This window comes from Salmo salar, chromosome ssa18 (assembly GCF_905237065.1).
Source record: "Salmo salar chromosome ssa18, Ssal_v3.1, whole genome shotgun sequence".
Taxonomy (NCBI): domain Eukaryota; kingdom Metazoa; phylum Chordata; class Actinopteri; order Salmoniformes; family Salmonidae; genus Salmo; species Salmo salar.
In genome coordinates this window covers 66,112,247-66,127,903 of record NC_059459.1, presented here as the reverse complement: position 1 = coordinate 66,127,903, position 15,657 = coordinate 66,112,247, and the positions used below count along the sequence as shown (strand labels likewise).

The window sequence follows — 15,657 nt, the reverse complement described above, 5'->3', positions numbered from 1 at the left end:
TTTTGGAGAAAATGAATTGTAGGCCTATTATGACAATGAAAAAGCTTTGTGTTATACAATATTATCATTGTGACATTGTTACACACAGGGATATACCATGAAATTTGAAATTCTTAATTTAATAAAACACATTTTTATGATGATGGTATGAAAAGGTTATGAATAAATGCTATTTCTGTACCCTGTATTATCGCTACTGTTGTTATGCTAGCAGTGAAAAACAGATACAACCAGTGACGGTTATTAACAATTACAACTGATGTGGTAAAACAAATTGGTGGGTAACTGCTTATTGTTGTTCACAATGAATAAAATAATGCTCCCTATATCAATATGTTTTTGTCAACAATCTACACTATTGTTTTTTAATGTTCAAGTCTTGCCATAGATTTTGAAGCAGATTTAAGTCAGAACTGTAACTTGGCCACTCAGGGACATTCACTGTCTTCTTGGTAAGCAACTCAGGTGTAGATTTGGCCTTGTGTTGTAGGTTATTATCCTGCTAAAGGTGAATTCCTCTCCCAGTGTCTGGTGTAAAGCAGACTGAAGCAGGTTTTCCTCTAGTATTTTGATGTGTTTAGTGCCACCCCATTTTTCTTTATCCTGAAAAATGCCCCAGTATTTGCCGATGTCAAGCATACCCATACCATGATGCAGCGACTACCATGCTTGAAAATAAGTGATGTGTTGAGTTGGATTTGGCCCAAACATAAGGCTTTGCATTTTAGGCCAAAAAGTGTATTTCTTTGCCGTGTTTTTTTGCAGCATTATAATGAACAAAAATATAAATGCAACATACAACAATTTCAAAGATTTTACTGAGTTACAGTTCATATAAGGAAATCAGTCAATTTAAATAAATACATTAGGGCCTAATCTATGGATTTCACATGACTGGGAAAACAGATATGCATCTGTTGGTCACAGATGCCTTAAAAAAAGGTAGGGACGTAGATCAGAAAACCAGTCAGTATCTGGTGTGACCACCATTTGCCTCATGCAGCGCGACACATCCCCTTCGGATAGAGTTAATCAGGCTGTTGATTGTGGCCCGTGGAATGTTGTCAATGGCTGTGCGAAGTTTCTGGATATTGGCGGGAACTGGAACACAATGTCGTACATGTCGATCGCAAGCATCCCAAACATGCTCAAAGGGTGACATGGTGAGTATGCAGGCCATGGAAGAATTGGAACATTTTCATGTATTATCATGCTGAAACATGAGGTTATGGCGGTGGATGAATGGCACGACAATGGGCATCAGGATCTCGTCACGGTATGTCCGTGCATTCAAAATGCCATCGATTAAACGCAATTGTGTTCATTGTCCGTAGCTTATACCTGCCCATTCCATAACCCCCACCGCCACCATGGGGCACTCTGTTCACAACGTTGACATCAGAAAACCGCTCGCCCACACAAAGCCATACATGTGTTCTGCGATTGGAAGGTCAGTTGGACGTACTGCCAAATTCTCTAAAAGACGTTGGTCATGCTGTTTAATCAGCTTCTTGATATGCCACACCTGTCAGGTGGATGGATTATCTTGACAAAGGAGAAATGCTTACTAACAGGGATGTCAACAAATTTGTGCACAACATTTGAGAGAAATAATCTTATGGAACATTTCTGGGATCTTTTATTTCAGCTCATGAAACATGACCAACACTTTACATGTGTCACGTCCTGACCCTAGTAAGATGTCATTTTCATTAGTAGAGTAGGGCAGGCTGTGACAGGGGGTGTTTTTTGGTTGTTCTATGTTTTCGATTTCTATGTTTTAGTTCTAGTTGTTCTATTTCTATGTTGGGATTGTTTGGGGTTGATCTCTAATTGGAGGCAGCTGATCCTCATTGCCTCTGATTAGAGATCATATTTAAGTAGGGGTTTTTCTCTTCCTGTTTTGTGGGTGATTATCGTTTGAGTAGTGTGTTTTCCTCTCTGCGTCACGGTTTGTTGTTTTTTGTGGTTTCAAGTATTTAAGTGTATTGCATTCAGTTTCACGTTTAATAAATATGTGGAACTACGAACACGCTGCATTTTGGTCCAATCCTTCAAACAGCCGTGACAACATGTTGTGTTTATACTTTTGTTCAGTTTACTTTAGTGCCTTGTTGCATACAATATCCATGTTTTGGAGTATATTTGTATTCTTATTTTCAAATCATCAGTCATTATTGTGGAGTCACTTCAATGTTTTTGATCCATCCTCAGTATTCTCCCATCACAGCCATTGAACTCTGTACTGTAACTGTTTTAAAATCACCAATGGCCTCATGGTAACGTCCCTAAGCAATTTCATTCCTGTCCCACAGCTCAATTCAGAAGGACGACTGTATCTTTGGTGTGTGCCTGTGGTTTAATGCATAATCCACAGCATATTAACTTGACCATGCTTAAAGAAATATTCAATGCCTGATTTGATATTGTTACCCATCCACCAATCACTGCCCTTCTTTATGATGCTTTCGAAAAAAGCTCTCTGGTCTTTGTAGTTGAATCTGTGCTTGAAATTCACTACTTGACTGAGGGACCGAACAGCTGTTACATGTAGGGGGGACAGATGAAGGGTTAGTCTTTCAAAAATAATGTCAACCCCTATTATTTCACACAAAGTCCATGCAACTTATGTTATTTGTTAAGCAAAATTTACTCTTGAACTTATTTAGGCTAAGGAATAACTATGCAACGACAACATTTTAGTTATCACATTTTTGCTAATATTGTTTTTAATGTGATATGTTCTTCCACTTTGACATTACAGAGTATTTTGAGTAGACAAAAACGGACAATTAAATCCATGTAAATCCCACTTTGTAACACAATAAAATGTGAAGAAATCGAAGGGGTATGAATGCTTATGCAAGGCACTGTATATACAGTACCAGTCAAAAGTTTGGACACACCTACTCATTCAAGGATTTTTCTTTCGTTTTTTACTATTTTCTACATTGTAGAATAATAGTGAAGACATCAAAACTATGAAATAACACATGGAATCAGGTAGTAACCAAGAAAGTGTTAAACAAATCAAAATATAGCCACCCTTTATATAGCAACCCTTTGCCTTGACGACAGCTTTGCACACTCTTGGCATTCTCTCAACCAGCTTCACCTAAAATGCTTCTCCAAAAGTCTTGAAGGAGTTCCCACATATGCTGAGGACTTGTTGGCTGCTTTTCCTTCACTCTGCGGTCCAACTCATCCCACACCATCTCAATTGGTTTGAGGTCGGGTGATTGTGGAGGCCAGGTCATCTGATGCAGCACTCCATAACTCTTTTTCTTGGTCAAATAGCCATTACACAGCCTGGAGGTGTGTTGGGTCATTGTCCTGTTGAAAAACAAATGATAGTCCCACTAAGCGCAAACCAGATGGGATGGCGTATCGCTGCAGAATGCTATGGTTGCCATGCTGGTTAAGTGTGCCTTGAATTCTAAATAAATCACAGACAGTGTCACCGGCAAAGCACCCCCACACCATCACACCTCCTCCTCCACGCTTCACGGTGGGAACCACACATGCGGAGAACATCCGTTCACCTACTCTGCGTCTCACAAAGACATGGCGGTTAGACCTAAAAATCTCAAATTTGGACTCATCAGACAAAAGGACAGATTTCCACTGGTCTAATGTCCATTGCTGGTGTTTCTTGGCCCAATCAAGTCTCTTCTTTATTATTGGTGCTCTTTAGTAGTGGTTTCTTTGCAGCAATTCGTTTATGAAGGCCTGATTTCACGCAGTCTCCTCTGGACAGTTGATGTTGAGATGTCTGTTACTTGAACTCTGTGAAGCATTTATTTGGGCTGCAATCTGAGGTGCAGTGAACTTATCCTCTGCAGCAGAGTTAACTCTGGGTCTTCCTTTCCTGTGGTAGTCCTCATGAGAGCCAGTTTCATCATAGCGCTTGATGGTGTTTGCGACTGCACTTGAAGAAACGTTAAAAGTTCTTGAAATGTTCCGCATTGACTGACCTTCATGTCTTAAAGTAATGATGGACTGTTGTTTCCCTTTGCTTATTTGAGCTGTTCTTGCTATAATATGGACTTGGTCTTTTACCAAATAGGGCTATCTTCTGTATACCAACCCTACCTTGTCACAACACAACTGATTGGCTCCAATGAATTAAGAAGGAATGAAATTCTCAAGGCACTCCTGTTAATTGAAATGCATTCCAGGTGACTACCTCAAGAAGCTGGTTGAGAGAATGCCAAGAGTGTGCAAAGCTGTCATCAAGGCAAAGGGTGGCTACTTTGAAGAATCTCAAATATAAAGTATATTTTGATTTGTTTAACACGTTTTTGGATACTACATGATTCCATATGTGTGTTATTTCATAGATGTGGAAAATAGTCAAAAGAAAGAAAAACCCTGGAATGAGTAGGTGTGTCCAAACTTTTGACTGGTACTGTATATTGAACTGACAAGGTTATTGATTCTGTATGATAAGTTATACAATACATTTCTATCTGCAAAAACCTGTGGGTGAAAGAGGAACAGAAAACCCTACCTCTTCATCTGCGGATCTGTCCATTGGCAAGGTGTCTTCAGCCGCCCCACTCCTACCCCGGTCATAGGTCACATCTTTTAGACTGCCTGGCTCTGCAATATGTTTGGGATAATAGATGAGCTCATGTTGCAGCACATCAAAAAGATGGTGAAACATTATCAGATGCTTTATTTTCCATTATAAACTGGGTGGTTTGAGCCCTGAATGGCTGACAGCTGTGGTATATCAGACCATATTACATTTTACATTTTAGTCATTTAGCAGACGCTCTTATCCAGAGCGACTTACAGTAGTGAATGCATACATTTCATTAAAAAAAAAGAAATTGTACTGGCCCCCGTGGGAATCAAACCCACAACCCTGGCGTTGCACACACCATGCTGGCGTTGCAAACACCATGCTCTACCAACTGAGCCACAGGGAAGGGTTAGGGTTAGGGTCAGGGAATAACCTGGGTCAGGGAATAACACAGGGATGAGAGAACATTTATTTTTACTGCTCTAATTACGTTGGTAACCAGTTTATAATAGCAATAAGGCACCTCAGGGGTTTGTGGTATATTGCCAATATACCATGGCTAAGGGCTGTGTCCAGGTACTCTGCGTTGCGTCGTGCGTAAGAACAGCCCTTAGCCGTGGTATATTGGCCATATACCGCACCCCCTTGGCCCTTACTGCTTAATTATATAACACCAATGAGAAAAAGCACTAAACTGACAGTCTTCATTCTGACAACTGTTCATGATACAGCCCTCCCACCCCCTCATCCTCATGCACAGCATACACACACACTATAAAATACACACTATACACACACGTACACATGGATTTTGTTTTGCAGATACACTACCGTTCAAAAGTTTGGGGTCACTTAGAAATGTCCTTGTTTTTGAAAGAAAAGCAATTTTTCTGTCCATTAAAATAATATCAAATTGATCCAAAATACAGTGTAGACATTGTTAATGAGAATCATAGCTGACAGATTTTTTATGGAATAGCTACATATGCCCATTATCAGCAACCATCACTCCTGTGTTCCAATTGCATGTTTTTTTATTTTACCTATATGTAACTAGTTAACCAGTTAAGAACAAATTCTTATTTTCAATGACGGCCTAGGGGCCTTGTCAACACGGGGATTCGATCTTGCCACCTTCTGGTTACTAGTCCAACGCGCTAACCACTAGGCTACCTGCGGCCCTGTGTTAGTTAATCCAAGTTTATCAATTTAAAAGGCTAATTGATCATTAGAAAACCCTTTTGCAATTATGTTAGCACAGCTGAAAACTGCTCTGAATAAAGAATAAATAAAACTGGCCTTCTGTTGTTCTGATTAAAGAAGCAATAAAACTGGCCTTCTTTAGACTAGTTGAGTATCTGGAGCATCAGCATTTGTGGGTTTGATTACAATAAGAAAGTACTTTGTTTTTGGCCATTTTGAGCCTGTAATCGAACCCACAAATGATGATGCTCCAGATACTCAACTAGTCTAAAGAAGGCCAGTTTTATTGCTTCTTTAATCAGAACAACAGTTTTCAGCTGTGCTAACATAATTGCAAAAGGGTTTTCTAAAGATCAATTAGCCTTTTAACATGATAAACTTGGATTAGCTAACACAACGTGCCATTGGAACACAGGAGTGATGGTTGCTGATAATGGGCATCTGTACGCCTATGTAGATATTCCATAAAAAATCAGCTGTTTCCAGCTACAATAATCATTTCCAACATTAACAATGTCTACACTGTATTTCTGATCAATTTCATGTTATTTTAAAGGACAAAAAAAAATGTTTTTCTTTTAAAAACAAGGACATTTCTAAGTGACACCAAACTTTTGAACGATAGTGTATGTGGTAGTAGAGTAGTGGCCTGAGTTCACACACTTAATGTAATGTAATGTTTTTAATTGTATATAGCTGCCTTAATTTTGCTGGACCACAGGAAGAGTAGCTGCTGCCTTGGAATGTACTAATGGGCATCCATAATAAATACATACTGTATACAGACAATGGGCCAATAGTTTATCGGAATAGGGTTAAGTGTATATAATATGATAATTATGCAATCTAGCAGACTATTTAATCCAAAGCGATTTAGTCGTGCGTGCATACATATGGGTGTTCCCAGGAATTAAACCCACTATCCTATTGCAATCGTCATGCTCTACCAACTGAGCTACAGAGGACCACTATTGACACTGATACAGGGTAAGACCCCCCTTACCACCACCACACACACAGGGTTGGAATATGTTGATCCTTGATCAAAGACTAAGAACAGGCTCTATCTGGAGCATAGTTTATCAGTTACCTAACATGAAATTCCATGGGCAATAGTTGGCAGGGCCTATACACAAGGCAAATATTTTGGCAATGACTCGTTTTACCAGATCTTACTATCTTGATTGTTCGTAGTTTGTGGGAATACAATACAGATGTGATTATTATTAATTTAATAAAAAGGTTAGAAAAAAAAAAATATATATATATATATATATATATATACACACAAGTAAACTATCATATTCATAAAATCATCACAGGCCCAATTTTCACGATGTTACGATATACTTTTTTTTAACCATTGATGCATTCATTTTTTGTAAATGTATTCAATCTACTTGTGAATGTGAAGAGATTTTTGTTTGAATGAATGCCGTTTTCTAGTTGGTAGTGTATTTTGTTAATAATTGAAGAAATAGGCCTACAGCCGACAGGACTCATCACTCGTCTAAAAAAGGCCCGAAGCTACCTACCTCTCTCTTCCTCGACGATTGCGTTGCATCTCAAGCAAAACTGCTGTCCCTCCTCACAAAGCGTGTGACAACGATGACACTTCATTTTCAGAAAATGTCTGGAACACAATTGGAATTCAATAAAAATATGTGCGTAACAGTAAAGTGAAATGTTGTAGTAATTTAGACACCCCATAGAATGAATAAAAATGTTTATCAATGCCGCATAATCGGATCATGAGAATTTTGAAAAAAACCCTACATATATTAGGTTACCCCTATCAAACATTTGCATTCGTAAAAAGTATTAGCCTGCAGCAGCCTTGGTTTATAATCAGCTAATGTGATATTATATTTACAATTTCGTAGGCTTACAGGTTGTATAAACGTTCACTTCGTTACGATAAAAACACAAGTTGCCCTGTGATTTAAGCTATTAGACAGTTTGATAAGCAAAGTTTGATGAGACACGATTTACCTGTATATCACCATGCAGCTCAATGACAATGCATAATCAACTGTTCCAGCTACTGTACTAAATGCCATTGGGATGAACCATGTATAAGAATGAATCTGTCTATTGTGCCAGACTGACAACGTTCATGCCATCACATTTTGTTAAAAAGTTCAGTAGTTCACTGTATTCACATATAACTTTAGCCTACCCTTTATTACAATGTAGTTAACGTTAAAAAAATGACATATAGCATAATTTTGTTATCATTTGGTTCAATCCGTCTATACTTTTATTTCAGTTTAATTTCACTCAAATGGTAAGGGGAATAGACCAGGTTGAGTTTCGTTTTGACAAGGCAGACTGCATAACGTTTTCAATGGCACGTATTGAAGAATGGTGTTGAACATGAATGAACATTTTGCAGACTAATTGGTGTATTGGTTAAAATGTGTGTGGCTTGAATCCGAGCCATTGAACACTTTCCCTCCAAAGTCTGCTTGGTACAAAGAAATTTAATGGCAAATGTTCTCTAAGTAGCAAACAAACTTTTAAAAATAGGGCTCAAAAATAGTGCACTATATAAGAAATAAGGTGTCAGGCGCAGCCATGTTTAATTATATTGTTTTACTGTAAAGTGTAGAATTACCTCCAGGGAGAGTGCAGTGTCCAGCCCGTCGTAGCTGGGTCTCACGACAAGATGTGTCACATGAATCATGGCAGCCCAGACTGGTCTCGTAGACTAATGTAAACGTTTACTATCAAATCAAATGCATTTTCATTTGTCACATGCGCTGAATACAACAGGTCCTTACCGTGAAATGCTAACTTACAAGCCGTTAACCAAGAGTGCGGTTCAAGAAATAGAGTTAAGAAAATATTTACTAAATAAACTAAATAGAAAAATGCAATAAAGTAACACAATACAATTACATAACAATAACGAGGCTATAAACGGGGGTACTGGTACCTATTACAGGTTAGTTAAGGTAATTTGTACATGTAGGTAGGGGTAAAGTGAGTATGCATAGATATTAAACAGTGAATAGCAGCAGTGTAAAAACAGAAAGGGAGTGGTCAATGTAAATAGTCCGGGTGGCCATTTTATTTATTACTCAGCAGTCTTGGGGATAGAAGCTGCTAAGGAGCCTTTTGGACCTAGACTTCGCACTCCGGTACTGCTTGCCATGTGGTAGCAGAGAGAACCATCTATGACTTGGGTGACTGGAGTTTTTGACAATTTTTCGGGCCTTCTTCTGACACCGCCTATTATATAGGTCCTGGATGGCAGGAAGCTTGGCCCAGTGATGTACTGGGCCGTTTGCACTACCCTCTGAAGCGCCTTACAGTCGGATGCCGAGCAGTTGCCTTACCAGGCGGGGGTGCAACCGGTCAGGATGCTCTCGATGGTGCAGCTGTAGAACTGGTTACCTTAGATAGATAGGTTACTTAAGGCAAAAACAAAAGGAGGGTGGTTAGTTGGAATGAATGGATGGATGGATGGGCGTGAATGTATAGCAACCCGAACGGCTACCAACCCAAAGGTTGCATGTTCAAATCTCATTCTAGACAATTTTAGCTAATTAGCAACTTTGCAACTACTTACTACTTTTAAGCAACTTTACAACTACTTAGCATGTTAGCTAACCCTTCCAATAACACTAACCGTAACTATTTTAGGTAACCCTTCCCCTAATCAAATCAATTGTTATCAAATTCAATTTTATTGGTCACATGCACTGAATACAACAGCTGTATACCACTCCTACATTGTCACAACACAACTGAAAGAAATTCCACAAATGTATTTTAACAAGGTACACCTGTTAATTGAAATGCAGTCCAGTTGACAACCTCATGAAGCTGGTTGAGAGAATGCCAAGAGTGTGCAAAGCTGTCATCAAGGCAAAGGGTGGCTACTTTGAAGAATCTCAAATATGAAGTATATTTTGATTTGTTTAACACTTTTTTGGTTACTACATGATCCCATATGTTAGGTTACTACATGATTCCTAATGTGTTATTTCATAGTTTTGATGTCTTCACTATTATTCTACAATGTAGAAAATAGTAAACATTTTAGAAAAACCCTTGAATGAGTAGGTGTGTCCAAACTTTTGACTGGTACTGTGTATATCTATGTATTTATTTTATTGGCCAAATATTTTATTGCCTTCTGTTGGCATCAATGAATACACTCCACTGTAGGGTCTTCCTGGTGAAATAGACGGATTATGGTCACCATCGCCTCCCTGAGCTGTAATCAGAACACACTGTAAAGATTAAAGCTTATATATCCATTAATGTGATCTGTTTCTAACTTCTAACCCTTCATTCCTTCTCTGTAAACTGTTGGTCGAAACAAAACTGCTTGCTTCCAATTTCAAGAAAAACGAAACTGAAACAATATTGGACGAACTGAACCAAAACTTTATCCATGCTTTTAAAATGTTAATTACAAAATCAAACTTCGGCAATGTGATCGTGAACACCAGAATATTTACATTGTCCATCCTATTTGATTGCAAATTTGGTCAGAAACTTAAGTAGTTTTTAAGGTATCTGTACTTTACTTTACTATTTATATTTTACTTTTACTCCACTAAATTTCTAAAGAAAATGATGTACTTTTTATTTCATACGTTAGCAGGACAAGAAAATGGTCCAATTCACACACTTGCCAAGAGAATGTCTGTGGTCATCCGTACTGTCTCTGATCTGGCGGACTCACTAACACAAATGCTTTGTTTGTAAATTATTGTGTTGCCCTGGCTATTTGTAAAAAAATATATACAAAATAAATAACATTGTGCTGTTTGCTTAATGTAAGGAATGTTGAATTATTTATACTTATATATTTGAGCAATTTCATTTACTTGTGATAATTAAGTATATTTAATACCAAATACTTTTAGACGTTTACTCAAGTACCGTAATTTCCGGACTTTAAGCCGCCACTTTTTTTCTACGCTTTGAACCTCGCGGCTTAAACAATGATGCTGCTAATATATGGATTTTTCCCGCTTTCAAATTATTATTTTTTTAATCCTTTTTTAAAAAATCCTTCACTAAAACGGGCCGCATGCGAAGAGCAACTTATGGTCAAGTCTGCCAGTGGGTCCTGGCAGCGTGGAGCATTGTCAAAAAATCCACTATCATCAACGGGTTTCGAAAGGCTGGACTGCTGCATGTTGAAGAGGGCTCAGCGGGGGATTTGCCTCCGGATGAAAGTGACGAGAGCGACAATGAAAACGATCCAATATCGGATGAAGCAATTCTGAGGCTATTCAACTCCGACACCGAAGGAGATGACTTCAGTGGTTTCAGTGCACAGGAGGAAGATAGTGACCAATGACTTTCTTGGTAGGCTACTGTTTTCTGCTAATTTTATATTTTTTGTTACAAGCCGTGTTTCGTTAAAGCCTATTTATTTTTGTTACAAGCCATGTTTCGTTAAAGCCTATTTATTTTTGTTACAAGCGTATTTCGTTAAAGCCTATTTATAGGGTGACCATACTCCTCTTTTTCCCGGACATGTCCTCTTTTTGGACCTAAAAAAAATGCTTCCGGCCGGGATTTCTAAATCGCCCAAAATGTCCGGGATTCGGCTTTTGCTTTCTACAGTCCCATTCATTCGGTGCGTTTTGGGGGTTTTGCATTGCTTTGACCTTTCTCTTTAGGTCCCGCCTTCTCACACGCCACCATTGGTGGGTCATGTAGGCCTACGCAAACATTGGTCAAACTGCATCTCAATCATTACCCTCACCATGGCAACAGCCAAGAGACAAAGCAGCAGCTTGCTTGTCAACAGTGGCACATGGCTCCAGAACAGCGTAAAAATGCCCAAACGCAAATGTAAATTCACAGACGATTTACAGAGAAAATTCCCGTGTTTTCGTCTTGGTCGGGATCCGTGTGAAGCAGAATGCATGACCTGCAAAGCTAGCACGTACGTGTCAGTGTCAAATAAAGGTGCTAGCGACCTAGAAGCCCACATAAGCTCCACAAAACACAAAATTGCAGCTAAAGGAGAGGTAAATTCAGGTAAATAAACTGACTATTTTGTGAGAGCAGGTAAAACAGAAGATGCTGTTACTGCTGCGGAGGGAGTTTTTGCATTCCACAACACGAAGCATCACAATAGCTACAGATCAATGGACTGCACGTCTGCCTTGTTAAAAAAGGCTTTCCCTGATTCCGAGACTGCGCGAAAAGTTTCAAGCGCTCGTACTAAGACCGAAGCAAATGTTAACGCTGTGATAGCACCACATTCTGTCGACATAGCTCAGAAAGCACTAGAAGACATACCTTACTGTGGTGTTTCTACTGATGGGAGCAATCACGGTGCTGTGAAAATATTCCCTCTGCTTATTCAGTATTTTGATTGGAAGAATGGTGGCGTGCAAAGTAAATTAGTCGAAGTTAAAAACACTCCAAATGAGACAGCTGATACTAGGGTGACCATACGTCCTCTTTTTCCCGGACATGTCCTCTTTTTTGAAAACTAAAATATGGTCACCCTACTATTTATTTTTGTTACAAGCCGTGTTTCGTTAAAGCCTGTGTAAAGTTCATTTGTTTCAATGTACTGGTAGGCACCTGCGGCTTATAGACGTGCGGCTTATTTATGTTCAAAATATATATTTTTTTTTAATTCAGTGGGTGCGGCTTATATTCAGGTGCGCTTAATAGTCCGGAAATTACGGTAGTATTTTACAGGGTGACTAACTTTTACTTGAGTCATTTTCTATTAAGGTAGGTGTTAAAGGAATTTTATATCTTGATGATAATAATCAATAATAAATTCGCCTTGACTAATGCCCAAGGTTTGTAAGACAATGGGTTAAAATAATTAGGCAAGGACTCAGCTTTCTGCAAAAGGTTTCTGTAGCTTTATTCAGAGAACGTTCTACCGTCAGGATAACAAAACAGTCATTATATAGTTCTTGCTAACTTACGCACATGCATTTACACACAATCCGTTGGTGACCTGCAACCCCCATAAACTTCTCACACTGTTTATCACCTTCTGGCTCAGCCTGTTCCTTTCCTTCAAGGTTAGGAGCTCTCTGAAGTTTTACTCCCTTGACCATCTGCTTCTGTAGCTATACTAATTGCATACACACATTTCTTTCCCTCTCCAGTGGTTCCTGGACTTTCCGGAACTGATCAGACTAATCGATCCCTACACACATTACATTGATTATTCATTAAACCTGCTGTATGACTAATAATTCATCATGGTTTATTGATTCATTTACATTTATTAGATAATTCTCTTATCAATTCCACCCTTAAATGATTCAATAATTCACCATGATGATCACATGCTATAAGTAATCACTAATAATCACACGCTTTATGGAAATACAATAATCATATGCTATATGGAAATACATAATTGTGAAATCACACGCTATATGGAATTTAATTGTGATACAAGGATTAAACAAGACTAATACATAATTATTCCTCCTATACCCATCAATGACAGTCCTAGGCCTCTTTCCAATTATGACACTTCAATTCAGGATTTTCATCATAATTTTCATTGAAGGAACAGTCTATCAAAACGTTGAAAATTCAATCAAAACGTTGAAAATTGTTTAATCAAACATTGGCTCCTCGTTATTGAAAGAGACAGAGCCATCTTCCTGGCCTGGAGGCCCGCATTCGCCATCCCACTGATCGGAGCTCGGAATTGGTCCATATCTCACCATCTGCAGCGTCATCGATCTCTCTAGAGTCCTGGTGATTAAACCTCTCACACATGGGACGAGACAACATCCACACAACACAAACACACTCATACAGGTGAAAGCAGCCCATAATACAGTTCTTACAACACTTTTCCATTTCCCAAACATGGGATGTGTTATCAGGAATGTACGTGCAGCAATGAACCTAATCATTCTACCTACACTGCCCTCTTCTGCCAGTAACATATCGAGAGTCAGTCTATTTTACCAGGTCATGAGGGAGGTGGCGGATAATTGGTCAGAGAACCTCTTTACTGCATCCCCGTTTTCATTCATGACTCTCTGTTGATTATAAAAAAAATGTCATTAATCCAATCCACATTTCGATTTATTGTCAACCACCAAAACAATGTAGTGTTAAAGCCTTCACATATTTGATTCATAGCTTTGTATTCATCTGGAACTTCCCTGAGGATGCCAATAGCATCCCTCTAGACAAAGCTACTCCCATCCTGGTCAAAACTCCTCCTGTCCCTACTTTAGCCTCCTATAACTAGCCTCTGATGACTAACTCGAACTGGTTGGACCAATAACCCCAGGGCGCAAGTTCCTAACCACCCTTTGTGGTAATTTCTGTCGCATGCGTCCTTTACTGGTACTGGCCCACCCTACATCAGTTATAGGTGCTGTGAGGTTAAGAATGTTCTATTCATCTCTCAAACCTAAGTTAGTCACATTAACGATTACTTTCAGCCATTAAAATCATCTTAGTTCTCGGTGCCATTCTTGTATCTATAACACTGGTATTCATCCGGAATTTAGGTGAACCGAGGTGGGTTGGCTGAGTACTTCAATCTGGCCAACCCCAATTCCTGTAAAGTCTGCTTCCCCAGGAAATTGTTTAATGTTTACCTTAAATTCTACATCTTGATCTTCTTTGATTCCTTATTCTGTATGTCACTCATCAGTGTATTGTATAGTTTATCTTCTACTTCTTCTCAATGACAACGGTATCCTATGATTAGTACCGGAAGGTGGTGGATCTGAATGTATCAGAAAGGTTACCAAAGCTATGATGCAGCTCAGAGTCCCTACTCTTCCCAAAAACCGCCAACCCTCTCCTGCCCTTAGTCTCTCTGCTAGGTACCACCCCATACTCACACCTCTAGGAGCACACACAGTGATGAACGGTCGGGATAGGAAATCTTCGTTAAGGAGGTAACCCCCGGACCCTGTTGGTATCGGTTCTTCTCCTAACTCTGTGTGTGATCAGCAGGGTTCATATGTGTACATACCTCCTTGCAGTGGGTAACGTGGACCCAAGTGACTCTTTCAGCTTTTCTAATGGCAAAGGCAGTGGTTTAACAGAACCTGGTATGGGCCTTCCCAACGGTGTTGCTTCCTGTCTTTTCTCCTCAGGGACTGGATCCACACCCAGTCTCCTGGTTGTACTGAGTGAATCACCTTCTCCTGTAATTCACCTGTTGGACACAAAATCTTGGACATACGGGTTTGGTTAACAAACAGTCTTCTCATGTGCTCTGCTAGTATTTCTTCAACTTCTATGTCTACCTGTTCTGGTATTTTTAACTCTGGCATTCTATAGGCTCTACCTGATTAGCTAAACTGTCATCCATCATTTAAAGAGATGGCTCCTAGTAAACCAACTCTTGGGATAATATCTTGACTTAATATTTTAGCTACCATAATCATGTCCACCAAGTAAGTTGGGAATGCTTCTACCCATTTGCTATACTTATCTATTCTTGTTAAACTCCCCTTCTTCCCCTCAATTCGGAATAGTTCAATAAGTCCAATTCCAAATGTTGGAATGGATCTTCTTACAACATTTTTAATTTTTAATTTAATTAAGTAATTATCCTCTAGGCCATCACTCTTTCCTAACTACTCTACTATACTTCCCTCCCCTTGATACATTGCTTAGCCTATGTATCAATATTGCTGCGTATCCATACAATGTCTTTGGTAGGATAAGTAAATTATCCTACTGTCAGACCTTCTCTTGTAGGATGCCCCATTTCATTTTCCACATGTCCAATTCTTCCTGGGGCCTTCATCCTCGGCTATTCTGTAACAATTCTCTGTCAAGTGTTTTATCTTCTTTAAGATGTATCTATGCTGCTTTGTATGGTTTTAAATGTCTATGTGCTTGTCTGTGTAAATAGTAACTTTTCTCTCCTTTCTTATTTTCACCGGTTCTAGTCAATGCTACTATTTCGGCCTACTGTGCAGAATAGT

General features: G+C 39.1%; 1 long non-coding RNA gene across 1 annotated transcript; it reads right to left on the bottom strand.

Annotated features, from left to right (window-relative positions):
• Positions 1–4,509: 4,509 nt before the first annotated feature.
• Positions 4,510–8,498, bottom strand: LOC123728650 (uncharacterized). Its single transcript, XR_006760283.1, has 3 exons — positions 8,349–8,498; positions 7,267–7,364; positions 4,510–4,602 (listed from the first exon to the last, which is right to left on the bottom strand). It is a non-coding gene; the product is annotated as an uncharacterized lncRNA (long non-coding RNA).
• Between the last annotated feature and the right edge of the window lie 7,159 nt (positions 8,499–15,657).